This window comes from Musa acuminata, chromosome BXJ1-1 (genome assembly GCF_036884655.1).
Source record: "Musa acuminata AAA Group cultivar baxijiao chromosome BXJ1-1, Cavendish_Baxijiao_AAA, whole genome shotgun sequence".
Lineage (NCBI taxonomy): Eukaryota > Viridiplantae > Streptophyta > Magnoliopsida > Zingiberales > Musaceae > Musa > Musa acuminata.
In genome coordinates this window covers 27,837,476-27,850,662 of record NC_088327.1, presented here as the reverse complement: position 1 = coordinate 27,850,662, position 13,187 = coordinate 27,837,476, and the positions used below count along the sequence as shown (strand labels likewise).

The 13,187-nt window shown below is 43.6% G+C and overlaps 4 non-coding genes and 6 pseudogenes across 4 annotated transcripts; 6 read left to right on the top strand and 4 right to left on the bottom strand.

The window, feature by feature from the left end:
* Nucleotides 1-5,753: 5,753 nt before the first annotated feature.
* On the bottom strand, nucleotides 5,754-5,872 carry LOC135592446 (5S ribosomal RNA). Its single transcript, XR_010479058.1, has one exon. It is a non-coding gene; the product is annotated as a 5S ribosomal RNA (ribosomal RNA).
* Nucleotides 5,873-6,223: 351 nt separating this feature from the next.
* Nucleotides 6,224-6,342, bottom strand: LOC135592532 (5S ribosomal RNA; annotated as a pseudogene).
* Nucleotides 6,343-6,693: 351 nt separating this feature from the next.
* On the bottom strand, nucleotides 6,694-6,812 carry LOC135592493 (5S ribosomal RNA). Its single transcript, XR_010479092.1, has one exon. It is a non-coding gene; the product is annotated as a 5S ribosomal RNA (ribosomal RNA).
* Nucleotides 6,813-7,165: 353 nt separating this feature from the next.
* Nucleotides 7,166-7,284, bottom strand: LOC135592528 (5S ribosomal RNA; annotated as a pseudogene).
* Nucleotides 7,285-7,935: 651 nt separating this feature from the next.
* On the top strand, nucleotides 7,936-8,053 carry LOC135592593 (5S ribosomal RNA; annotated as a pseudogene).
* A 351-nt stretch (nucleotides 8,054-8,404) lies between these two features.
* LOC135592583 (5S ribosomal RNA) lies at nucleotides 8,405-8,523 on the top strand (annotated as a pseudogene).
* A 797-nt stretch (nucleotides 8,524-9,320) lies between these two features.
* On the top strand, nucleotides 9,321-9,438 carry LOC135592602 (5S ribosomal RNA; annotated as a pseudogene).
* A 351-nt stretch (nucleotides 9,439-9,789) lies between these two features.
* Nucleotides 9,790-9,905, top strand: LOC135592334 (5S ribosomal RNA). The gene has a single exon (XR_010479002.1). It is a non-coding gene; the product is annotated as a 5S ribosomal RNA (ribosomal RNA).
* Nucleotides 9,906-10,256: 351 nt separating this feature from the next.
* Nucleotides 10,257-10,375, top strand: LOC135592242 (5S ribosomal RNA). The gene has a single exon (XR_010478965.1). It is a non-coding gene; the product is annotated as a 5S ribosomal RNA (ribosomal RNA).
* A 346-nt stretch (nucleotides 10,376-10,721) lies between these two features.
* LOC135592581 (5S ribosomal RNA) lies at nucleotides 10,722-10,840 on the top strand (annotated as a pseudogene).
* The last annotated feature ends 2,347 nt before the right edge of the window (nucleotides 10,841-13,187 follow it).

Genomic DNA, 13,187 nt, shown 5'->3' with positions numbered 1-13,187 from the left:
AATGTTCGTATAAATTTCTGGCGATAATGTGAGCTTCTATTTTAATTGACAGAAGAAATAGAGTATGGATTAGAGGTAACTTATTTTTAAGATTTGGGAGATCTGTTCAAAAAAAAAAAAAGAGAAAAGAAAGAATCTGAGGACCTATATGTAAACCCTAAGGACCTAATCGTGAATATGATAAAAACAAGGACTAAACTGCAAAATGCACCAAATGACAAATTCCACCGCTTAAGCCTCTCTGCCTTCGTTCTTAAGGAAGCAGAGGAGGCAGCTCGTGGGTGATCAGGGAAAGAAAGGAAGAAGAAGAAGAAGAAGAAGAAGAGAAAAAAAAAAAAATTGGGGCTTTTAGGGTTTTTGCTTTAATCTTGTCACTTCGGGTCAAAATTTGCAAAGGCAAGTGTTCTAACCCCATCCTACAGAAGTATTAGACTCTGTTTTTATGTTGATTCAAAATAAATTGGAAGATTTCTATTTAGAAACTGATATGTCTCTCTTTGGACTTAAAACCATGGATTCTGAAATATTTTCGGTATACTGACCCCTATACACTGTTTCGGCTATAAGTTTCAGCACAAAATGTGAAGTCAGGCAGGAACTATTTTGTTTGTAATTAGACTCTTATGTCTTTCTTTTGACACCGATTTTGTATAATTTGGACACCGAATACTTACCCAAACATTTTTTTCAAATGAGACTATAGATGCTGTAAAACAGACTTCAAGATTTCTGACCTATCGATACTAAATTACCTATAACTCCCTGTTGAAAATTCTGATTTGTACCAAACTGATTTTATTTGAAACTAGACTTGAAAATATTTCTTTTGACATATGGTTTGAAAATTTTGGAATTCAATTGCCTATCCTATTATCTGTTGAATCTGATCCTATAAATTCTGCAAAACAGTGATTGTGATTTTGACCTTGTGTTACCAAATCTTAGGTAACTCTGTGTTGGGAGCCCTGTTTCATATGAAATCTGTCCCATCCGAATACAGATTGATATATGGTTCGACCATAGTCTTCTTATGGGTATTGGAACATAATTGTTATTCTGAAATATTTGTTTGATGTGCCACTGGAATTCTGTCCGAAATCGAGCTTTGGTCGATTTCGCGTATTCTGTTCCCTTCCTTTGGATACTTGAATTCGTCTAACCTTCTTATTTGAATTGAGCTAACTATAATTGGATTCCCTGTACACTCTTGCTTCCATTTTTCTTTCTAAAATGAATACATTTGTGAGAGATTTGTATCCTTGCGTCATTTGTTTTTAAAAAAAAGGCACATGTAAGCTTCGTTGTTCCGCGTGTGCTTCCGATATATGCTACTTATTGTTGAAACTGCCCTTTTGTACTCTGGTGTGTGGGATTGTCTGGACCTTTGCCAGAAATGGTAAAGGGTATGCGCTATTTGCCCGCTATGTGGGGTCCCGCTATGAGGGATATTCTGTTTGCGCTTGTTGCCCGCTACGTGGGTATGTGATTAGAGCCTGCGATGCTCTGCCGGCCCCCTTTGACTTCACCTAAACGTGGGTGGATGGAGCTCCCAGACGTGGGAGACTTTTGTCAGGTGGTCATTCAGAAATGGATGAATCACATTCTGACTGAGATCCCACTACACCCTCTATATGTTTGATATTACATCCAGAGTTTTGGTGAGTTTGTTTCTGTTCATACTCTGGATAAGATTGATATGATTGCAACGTCAAGGACCACGTTTGAGCTCTTGTACGATATGTGTACCGATATGCTCTGAAAGGCTTCATTCCCTGATGATTTTGCTTCGAAATGTTCCATATGCCGTTGATATGCTTCGAAACATTTTATATGCCATTGATAAGCTCCGATATGTTTCCTTTGTCTCTGATATGCTCCAATTACTCTATGCTCCATCTGTCAGGAACCTAATGGGTATGATTGGAATGACAATTGTGATTCTGCTCCTAATGATATTATGTCTACGAAATCGTATATTCTGCCATGTATTTTGAAACTGCACCACTTTGGAAATTGTACTATTTTGATATGGATATGTTAGTCACTTGCTGAGCTCTTTATGCTCACCCCATTTGTTGATAAATTTTTCAGGATAGCGTATCGCTTGCTTAAATGTTAAGATTGGGCTGAGGCAGTGGAAAGTTAGAAGATTTTGGGCCGATCCTTGTTAGCATATGTGTATTTGTTGTATATGATACTCTGCATCTTATGAAATGTGACGATGAATCTAAACCTGTGGATTTTGTGTAAGATAAAGGATCCCTTGTGTATAGGATTTTGGAATGTTAAGTTAAATTCATGTAATGATATGATCTTATGGTAAATCGATGATTGTGGTGACTGCAAAGACTTCCCCACTTGTGGATTTATATTGTGGTTTTTAATTTGATGAGTTGAGTTCAGATTGTATGAATTATCGAGAGATGTGTGCTATGTTTATGAATTGCACAGGGTTATGAATTGGTAGATTATAGAAGTAAAATTTTTGATCTGAATGTTTTCTTAGTGACCTCAAATATGTGTTTGGATCCTGGGTTTGTTGTGATGAAGATCTTAAATATTGTCGGTATTTTGTCGGGTCGTGACACCCTTACATCTTATGTCAAAAGCTCAAAGCCTGTAAAGCAGCACTAAAGGAGTGGAATACAAATACCTTTGGCAATATTACCACCACAGTTCAATTTTGCAGGATGGAACTAATGTCATTGCAACATGAGCTGCAACTTCAGCCAAATGATGAGAATATTATCTACAAAGAGACAGAAGCTAGAAATAACTTCATGCAAGCCTTAAAACAGGAGGAAAGCTTTGCAAAGCAGAAGTCTCGACAGCATTGGCTTACACTAGGAGATTCCAATACTAAATTTTTCTATGCTTCAATTGCTACTCGAAGGGCTGTTAACCGTATCAGCAAATGCAGAGACAAAGATGATAATCTTATTGAGAATTTAGATGAGGTTAAAGCACACACAGAGCAATTTTTTTATTCCTTACTCAATCAAGCTGGGAAAACTAATAACATTCATGTGGAGCCGACTAGAAAACTTGATTCGGAAGCTATTTCAATCCTCAATGCCCCAATTACAGACGACGAAATTGTATGTGTTGTCTTTAAGTCACCAAAGCACAAAAGCCCAGGTCCAGATGGATTTCCAGCTGAATTTTACCAAACTGCTTGGTCTATTATTGGAAATGATGTGATCAAGGCTTGCCAACATTTTTTCTCTTCAGGTCAAATTCTTAGAGAGATGAATTGTACTTTTATTTCTTTAATCCCGAAGAATGCAGGGGCAGATTCACTAGAGAACTTTCGACCCATATCATTATGCAACTTTATTTACAAGATCATCTCCAAAGTATTGGCAAATAGAATGCAAAAGGTAATACACAAGATCATTAGCCCAAATCAAGCTGCTTTCATCAAAGGGAGAAGTATACATCATAACATTTTGATTGCTAATGAGTTGGTCAAAGATTTGCATTCAAAAGCAAGAGGGACAAAAATATGTTTTAAAGCTGATTTACGGAAAGCCTTTGATTCAGTTAATAGGAAATTTATCTATAAGATGCTCCTCGATATGAACTTCCCACAGCAATGGGTTAATTGGATTCAATCTTGCCTGGAAACTCCAAAGTTTTCGATACTCTTTAATGGCTCACCTATTGGTTTTTTTGGGAGCACGAATGGCATCCGACAAGGTGATCCACTCTCTCCGTATCTCTTTACTATTGCAATGGAAGGACTTAGCTGTATGTTGGAACATGCAATCTTAAATGGCAGCATTAAGGTACCCAATGCTGGCTCTATTCATATATCACATATAACATTTGCAGATGATTTACTTATCTTTCTCCTAAATGATCCAACTTCAGTAAAGAACCTGGCTACTATTATGAATGACTTTGGTATAGTTTCTGGACTTCAGTTAAATCATGCGAAAAGTAAAGTATATATGAGCCCTTACGTTGAGGATAAGGTCTTTATTGCACAAACTTTGGGGGTTAGTGAAGGAAACCTGCCAGTTCCTTATTTGGGTCTCCCGCTCATATCCACAAGCATTCACAAAACCCACTGTCAGCCTATCCTGCAAAAAATAAAGAATAGAATTTCTTCTTGGAAAAATAGGCTTCTATCAAAAGCAGGACGACTCGAACTCATCCATTCTGTATTGCACTCCTACTCTATATATTGGTGTAATGCATTTCTTTCGCCTGCTGGACTTCTCCAAGATATTGAACGGTTATTAATGAACTTCTTCTGGAATGGCACAAATGATAAGGCAATGCATATGGTAAATTGGGATAGCATTTGCATACCGAAAGATTAAGGGGGGCTAAACTTGAGAAATACTAGAGATTGGAATCAAGTAAGTCTGGTACAACAATTGTGGGATCTTTTGCAAAACAAATGTTCCTTCTGGTCACAATGGGTTTCTGCTAGGTATCTTTCAAAGGAATCAATTTGGGAAATTTCAACAAGAACATACCACTCTGCAGCTTGGAAAGGAATTTTAAAGGCAAGGAATTGGCTAATCAAACACATTTCGTATGCAATCTCTTCTAGAACTAGTACTAATATGTGGTACGATCCTTGGGTGAATGGGAAGAGTATATTTCAATTATATGGCGACAGAATACGAAAAGATCTTGGGGCTCCCAAAGATTGGAAGGTTTCCGAGTTCATTGCTAACGGTACTTGGTGTCTCCCTAATCCTATTTCTCCCGAAATGATATCACTTTGGCCGACTATCACAGCTATTCCAATCAGGAACAACTCTTCAGATACACTTATTTAGCCTCATGACAATGGCAAATTTAGTGCCACATCCGCATGGAATCAAATTAGGCAAAGAAATAACAAGTGGGTCCCAAGCAGTTCGACATGGGATCGACCGGGATCACAAAGACACTCCTTATGTACATGGCAGGCCCTTCTCAATAAACTACCTACAATAGACAATATGAAAAGAAGAGGTATCTATCATATTAACCGATGCTCCCTTTGTTTGCAACAAGAAGAAACTGTTGACCACCTCTATTTTGCTTGTGATTATACAAAATGGATATGGAAGGAGATTCTCCAGCGATTTGAACTCAATAGACTGCCGCAACCAAACTTGCACCAAGAACTATGCGACCTTATGCAATGTTTCTCAAGAAAAGGGCCTCTTACACAACTAGCAAAGGTTACTTTCAGATGCGCTATTTGGTGGATGTGGAAGGAGGGATGTAATAGAATCTTTGAATGTCAACACACAAACAATGCTCAGCTCTTGAAAGAGATTATTAGAGACTCAAGATCCTGTATGGAGCATGATCTCAAAACCGAGCACTTCACCCGAAGAGAAAACGATATTTTTATCAAATTTAATTTTGCTATTAGCTAAAGATCTTGGGAATGATGCCAAATAATATACCCACAGGTAGTTATAGTCTACAGCATGTGTAGTCATAACTATCGCATTCGCACTCTATGAGTTACTTGGCTTTGTCTATGACTTGTATAGATAAAGCTAGTTGTAGAAACTTTACACATAATCAATTTACTTTTACTTACAAAAAAAAAAAAAGCGTGAGCCGAATCCTTCGACACTTTTTCGAACGATCTCGGAATCGCTATTGCGACCCCAGTTCGGAAAGCTCTCTCTGAGCCCCATGATACTGTCGGCGTAGCGGTCATGGCAAATTTCGAGCCCCAAAACAATCACCTCGGAGTTCTACGGGAGAGGTTTTCATATCTCGGGACGCAATATAGAGTGTAACACGAGGACTTCCTAGGGGGTCACCCATCATAGTATTTCTCTCACCCAAGCACGCTTATCTTCGAAGTTCTGATGGGATCCGATGTTTTAGTGCTGGTATGATCGCACCCGTTTCGCGGGCTTTGTTCCTCGACTATGTGCACGTCACGGCCAGAGCATCAACATCCGTAGCCTCTTGCACGTCATGAAACTGTCGGCGCTTTCTCGAACGATCACGGAATCGCTATTGCATGCTCTCTCCGAGCCCCTTCCCAACGATTGCATATCGGTCACGGTATGCGCGAGCCTAATCCTTCGGCACTTTTTCGAACGATCTCGGAATCACTATTGCGACCCCATTTCGGAAAGCTCCCTCGGAGCCCCACGATACTGACAGCATAGTGGTCACGGCAAATTTCGAGCCCCAAAACCATCGCCACGAACTTCTACAGGAGAGGTTTTGGTATCTTAGGATGCAATAAGGAGTGCAACACGAGGACTTCCGTGGGGGTCACCCATCCTAGTATTACTTTGGCCCAAGCATGCTTATCTTCGAAGTTCTGATGGGATCCGGTGCTTTAGTGCCGGTATGATCACACCTGTTTCGTGTGCTTCGTCCGTCGCCTATGTGCACGTCGCGGCCGGCGCATCAACGACTGGAGCGTCTTGCGCGTCGCGAAACCATCGGCGCTTTCTCGACTTATCATGGAATCGCTATTGCAAGCTCTCTCCGAGCCCTAGCCCAACGACAGTGTGTCGGTCACGGAAAGCACGTGCCGAATCCTTCAGCACTTTCTCAAATGATCTCAGAATCACTATTGTGACCGCATGACTGAAAGCTCTCTCCGAGCCCCACGATACTAACTGTGTAGCGGTCACGGAAAATTCCGAGCCCCAAAACCATCTCCTCGGAGGTTTACGGGTGAGAATTTCATATCTCAGGACGCAAAAAGGAGTGCAACATGAGGACTTCCCAGGGGTTCACCCATCCAAGTACTACTCTGGCCCAAGCATGCTTAACTTCGAAGTTCTGATGGGATCCGATGCTTTAGTGCTGGTATAATTGCACCCGTTTCGCATGCTTCGTCCCTCGCATATGTGCACGTAGCGGCCGGTGCATCAACGTCTGGTGCCTCTTGCGCATCATAAAACCATCGACGCTTTATCGAACGATCATGGAATCTCGCTATTGCAAGCTCTCTCCGAGCCCCAGCCCAACGACTGTGTATCGGTCATGGCTAGCGCACGCTGAATCCTTCGGCACTTTCTTGAACGATCTCGGAATCACTATTGCAACACCAGTCCAGAAAGCACTCTTCGAGTCCCACGATACTGATAGCGTAGCGATCACGGCAACTTCCGAGCCCCAAATCCATCGCCTCATAGTTCAATGGGAGAGGTTTTCGTATCTCGGGACGCAATAAGGAGTGCAGCACGAGGACTTCCTAGGGGTTCACCCATCCTAGTATTACGCTCGCCCAAGCGCGCATATCTTCGGAGTTCTGATGGGATCCGGTGCTTTAGTGCTAGTATGATCGCACCCGTTTCGCGTGCTTCCTCCCTCGCTTATGTGCAAGTCATGGCAGGCGCATCAACGTCAGGAGCCTCTTGCGCATCACGAACCCGTCGGCACTTTCTCGAGCGATCACAAAATCGCTATTGCTAGCTCCTTCCAAGCCCTAGCCCAATGAGTGCGCATCGGTCACAGAAAGCACGAGTCGAATCCTTCGGTACTTTTTCGAACGATCTCGGAATCGCTATTGCGAACCCCATTCGGAAAGCTCTCTCCGAGCCACATGATACTTCCTAGGGGGTCCCCTAGGAAGTCCTCGTGTTGCACTCCATATTGCGTCCCAAGATACGAAAACCTGTCCTGTAGAATTCTGAGGCAATTGTTTTGGGGCTCGAAATTTGCCGTGACCGCTATGCAAACAGTATCATGGGGCTCAAAGAGAGATTTCCGAACTGCGGTTGCAATAGCGATTCCGAGATCGTTCGAAAAAGTGCCGAAGGATTCGGCTCCCGCTTGCCGTGACCGCTGCGCAGTCATTGGGCTGGGGCTCGGAGAGAGCTAGCTATAGCGATTCCGTGATCGCTCCAGAAAGCGCTGACAGTTTCATGACGCGCAAGAGGCTCCGGACTTTGATGCGCCAGCCATGACTTGCACATAGGCAAGGGACGAAGCACGCGAAATGGGTGTGATCATACCAGCACTAAAGCACCGGATCCCATTAGAACTCTGAAGATATTGCGCTTGGGCATGAGTAATACTAGGATCAGAGAATCCCTGGGAAGTCCTCGTGTTGCACTCCTTATTGCATCCTGAGATACAAAAACCTCTCCCATTGAACTCCGAGGCGATGGATTTGGGGCTCGGAATTTGTCGTGATCGCAACACTGTCAGTATCGTGGGGCTCAAAGAGAGCTTTCCGGACTAGTGTCGCAAAAGCGATTCCGAGATCGTTTGAGAAAGTGCCAAAGGATTCGGCGCGCGCTTGCCATAACCGATACGCAATCGTTGGGTTGGGGCTTGGAGAGAGCTTCCAATAGCGATTCCATGATCATTCGATAAAGCGCCGACGGTTTCATGACGCGCAAGAGGCTCCGGACGTTGATGCACCGACCGTGACATGCACATATGCGAGGGACGAAGCGTGCGAAACGGGTGCGATTATATTGCCACTAAAGCACCGGATCCCATCAGAACTTCAACGTTAAGCGTGCTTGGGGCAGAGTAGTATTTGGATGGGTGAACCCCTGGGAAGTCCTCATGTTGCACTCCTTTTTGCATCCCGAGATATGAAAATCTCTCCCATAGACCATCGAGGTGATAGTTTCGGGGCTCGGAATTTGCCGTGACCGCTACGCAATCAGTATCGTGGGGCTCGGAGAGAGCTTTCCGGACTGGGGTCGCAATAGCGATTTCGAGATCATTCGAAAAAGCGCCAAAGAATTCGGCTCGCGCATACCGTGAATGATACGTAGTCATTGGTTAGGGGCTCGGAGAGAGCTTGCAATTGCGATTCCGTGATTGTTCGAGAAAGCGCCGACGGTTTCATGACGCGCAAGAGGCTCAGGGCAGCGAGACGCCAAGAACACTGTTCTGGGCAGTTGTGGGAATGACGCGCAAGAGGAATGATCTTTTAAGCAATTGTGGGAATTGCTTTGAGCGGTTGTGGAGGGTTGATGGATGGCTGTGGAAGGGCTGCGAGACGCCAAGAACGCTGTACTGATACCATGTGTTAGAACCCTTACAGATTCTAAACTTGGGGTTGATCTCTTTAGGGGATCAGCCTCCTTGGAACACTATAGGGGTTCCTCCCTCCAAGTTGCTGCTCAACGGCTATAGAAAAGATTCATCTATTGCTTATGAAAAGAGGAGGAATACATGACTATTTATAGGGCTTCTAAACATTAACTCCTAATAGGACTCCTACTCAAGACTCCTATTCCTTTACAACTCTTTATTCTTCTCTAAAAAACAACTTCCTATCCCTAGCCGGCCTCTTCACCTCTTTAATAGGGGTCGGCTTAGGTATGTTTTACATGAATGTCCCTCTCAATTAGGACTCTCCAAGCTAGAGTCCTAACACAGCACTAAAGACCCGGATCCCATCAGAACTCCGAAGTTAAGAATGCTTGGGAGAGAGTAGTACTAGGATGGGTGACCCCCTGGGATGTCCTCGTGTTGCACTATTTTTTGCATCCCAAGATACGAAAACATCTCCCATAGACCTCCGAGGCAATGGTTTTGGGGCTCGGAATTTTTCGTGACCGCTCCGCTGTCAGTATCATTGGGCTCAGAGAGAGCTTTCCGGATAGGGGTCGCAATAGCGATTCCGAGATCGTTCGAGAAAGTGTCGAATGATTCAGCGTGCGTTTGCCATAACCGATACGCAGTCGTTGGGTTGGGGCTCTGAGAGAGCTTGCAATAGTGATTCCGTGATCGTTCGAGAAAGCGCCGACGATTTCGTGACGCGCAAGAGGCTCCGGACGTTGATGCACCGACCGCGACGTGCACATAGGCGAGGGACGAAGCAAGCGAAACGGGTGCGATCATACCAGCACTAAAGCTTCGGATCCCGTTAGAACTCCGAAGATAAGTGTGCTTGGGCGAGAGTACTTGGATGGGTGACCCCCTGGGAAGTCCTTGTGTTGCACTCCTTTTTGCATCCCGAGATACGAAAACCACTCCCGTCGAACTCCGAGGCGATGGTTTTGGGGCTCGAAATTTGCCATGATCGTTATGCTATCAATATCGTTAGGCTCGGAGAGAGCTTTCCGGACTGGGGTCACAATAGCGATTCCGAGATCGTTTGAGAAAGTGCCGAAGAATTCGGCACGCGCTTGCCGTGACCGATACGCAGTCGTTTGGCTGGGGCTCGGAGAGAGCTTGCAATAGCAATTCCGTGATCGTTTGAGAAAGCGCCGACGGTTTCATGATGCACAAGAGGCTCTGGATGTTGATGCGCCAACCGCGATGTGCACATAGGCGAGGGAAGAAGCACACGAAACGGGTGCAATCATCCCAGCATTAAAGAACCGGATCCCATCCGAACTTCGATGTTAAGCATGCTTGGGAGAGAGTAGTACTAGGATGGGTGACCCCCTGGGAAGTCCTCGTGTTGCACTCCTTTTTGCATCCCGAGATATGAAAACCTCTCCCATAGACCTCCGAGGCGATGGTTTTGGGGCTCGGAATTTGTCATGACCACTACGCAGCCAGTATCATTGGGCTCAAAAGGAGCTTTCCGGACTGGGGTCGCAATAGCGATTCCGAGATCATTCGAGATAGTGCCGAAGGATTCGGCGCGTGCTTGCCATGACCGACACGCAGTCGTTGGGCTAGGGCTCAGAGAGAGCTTGCAATAGTGATTCCGTGATCCTTCGAGAAAGCGCTGACAGTTTCGTGATACGGAAGAGGCTCCGGACGTTAATGCGCCGGCCGCGACGTGCACATAGGCGAGGGACGAAGCACGCGAAACGGATCCCATCAGAACTCCAGCATCGGATCCCATCAGAACTCCGAAGATAAGCGTGCTTGAGCGAGAGTAGTACTAGGATGGGTGACCCCCTAGGAAGTCCTCATGTTGCACTCCTTATTGCGTCTCGAGATACGAAAACCTCTCTCGTAGACCTTCGAGGCGATGGTTTTGGGGCTCGGAATTTGCCGTGACCGCTACGCAATCAGTATCATGGGGCTCGGAGAGAGCTTTCCGGACTGGGGTCGCAATAACGATTCCGAGATTGTTCGAAAAAGTGCCAAACGATTCGGTGCATGAGAACTCATACATGACATCCTTGGTGTCTCAAATATAAGAACCAGATACACCACAAGGACTACGAAATCGCTATCTAACATTAAGGCATCGTCAACTATTCAGCATTCCATAAGCGGATCAATCAATGAACTCATTCCCCAATGAGCACCTGTATTGTATCCCTAGTGTCCCCACATGAGCAGCTATGAGACTAGTTGTATCCATCATATGGACTGGTATACAACACACCAATCTGTCTAGTTATCTCTATGTCCCTCTTGAGTAACTTATGACCGAGATTATTTAGGATCTGTGTTTAATGGCGGGGTGGATCAGTCTCATTATCATGATCTCATAACGATCTGATTCCCATTGCACAGATTTATATATGCAATAAGCAATATAAAGTGATAAATGCCAAAATATAATAAGCGAAAAGACTACGTGTCAAGTTACACGTGTCATCACTCACGTGATTGGCTTGTAGGACACCTATGACTAGCAATCTCTCACTTGTCCTAAACCCACTCATCTATGTGTTTGATCCCCATCAGACCCCTGTGATGCTCAAAGATAATCCGAGAAAATAACTTTGTCAATGGATCTACAATATTATCTTAGGATGGAACTCTTTCTACTACTACATCTCCTCGGGCCACGATCTCTCTAATCAGGTAGAACCTCTTCAGTACATGCTTAGATTTCTGATGAGACTTGGGTTCCTTTGCTTGAGTAATCACCCCTTGTTGTCGCAATATAAGGGAATCAGCTCTTTGCTGCCTAGCACGACTCCTAGATCTGTGATTAACTTCTTCATCCAGACTCCCTCGTTTGCTACATCTACTATAGCAATGTACTCCGCCTCTGTGGTCGAGTCAGTATTAGTATATTGCTTGGAACTCTTCTAGTACATTGCTCCACCATTCATGGTGTACACATACCCTGAGATCGACATTAGATTGAAAACTCGAGTCTATGTAGCTTTCAACCTTGAGGCTACTACCTTTATATACTAGTAAAATATCCTTTTTTTATAAGTAAAAGTAAATTGATTTTGTGTAAAGTTTCTACAAATAGCTTTGTCTATACAAGTTATAGACGAAGCTAGGTAACTCGTAGAGTACTCATGCGGTAGTTATGACTACACATGTTGTAGACTATAACTCTTAATTATGGCCAACAAATAAAATTTAAAGTCCAGATATGCCAAGATTTCCTGTGGGCATAGCTTTTAACATCATGCCCAAGATCTTTAGCTAATAGCAAAATTAAATTTGATAAAAATATCTTTTTCTCTTTATGTAAAGTGCTCCATTTTGAGATTGTTCTATATACATGATCTTGAGTCACTAATAATCTCTGTCAAGAGCTGAGCATTATTTGTGTGTTGACACTCAAAGATTCTACTACATCTTTCCTTCCACATCCACCAAATAGCGCATCTGAATATAACCTTTGTCAATTTATGTAAGAGGCCCTTTTCTTGGAAAACATTGCATGAGGTCACCTAATTCTTGATGCAAGTTTGGTTGCGGCATTCTATTGAGTTCGAATCGCTGGAGAATCTCCTTCCATATCTATTTAGTATAGTCACAAGCAAAATAGAGATGGTCAACAGTTTCTTCTTGTTGCATGCAAAGGGAGCATCGGTTAACATGATGGATACTTCTTCTTTTCATATTGTCTATTGTAGGTAGTTTATTCAAAATGGCATGCCATGTACATAAGGAATGTCTCTGTGATCCCGGTCGATCCCATGTCCAACTGCTTGGGAGCCACTTGTTATTTTTTTGCCTAATTTGATTCTATGCGGATGTGGCACTAAATTTGCCATTGTCATGAAGCCAAATAAATACATCTGAAGGGTTGTTCCTAATTGGAATAGCTGTGATAGTCGGCCAAAGTGATAACATTTCAGGAGAAATAGGAGTAGGGAGACACCAGGTACCATTAGCAATGAACTCGGAAACCTTCCAATTTTTGGGAGCCCCAATGTCTTTTCGTATTCTGTCACTATATAATTGAAATATACTTTTCCCATTCACCCAAGGATCGTACCACATATTAGTATTAGTTCCAATAGAGATTGCATAAGAAATGTGTTTGATTAGCCAATTCCTTGCCTTTAAATTTTATTTTCGAGCTACAGAGTGGTATATTCTTGTTGAAATTTCTCTAATCGATT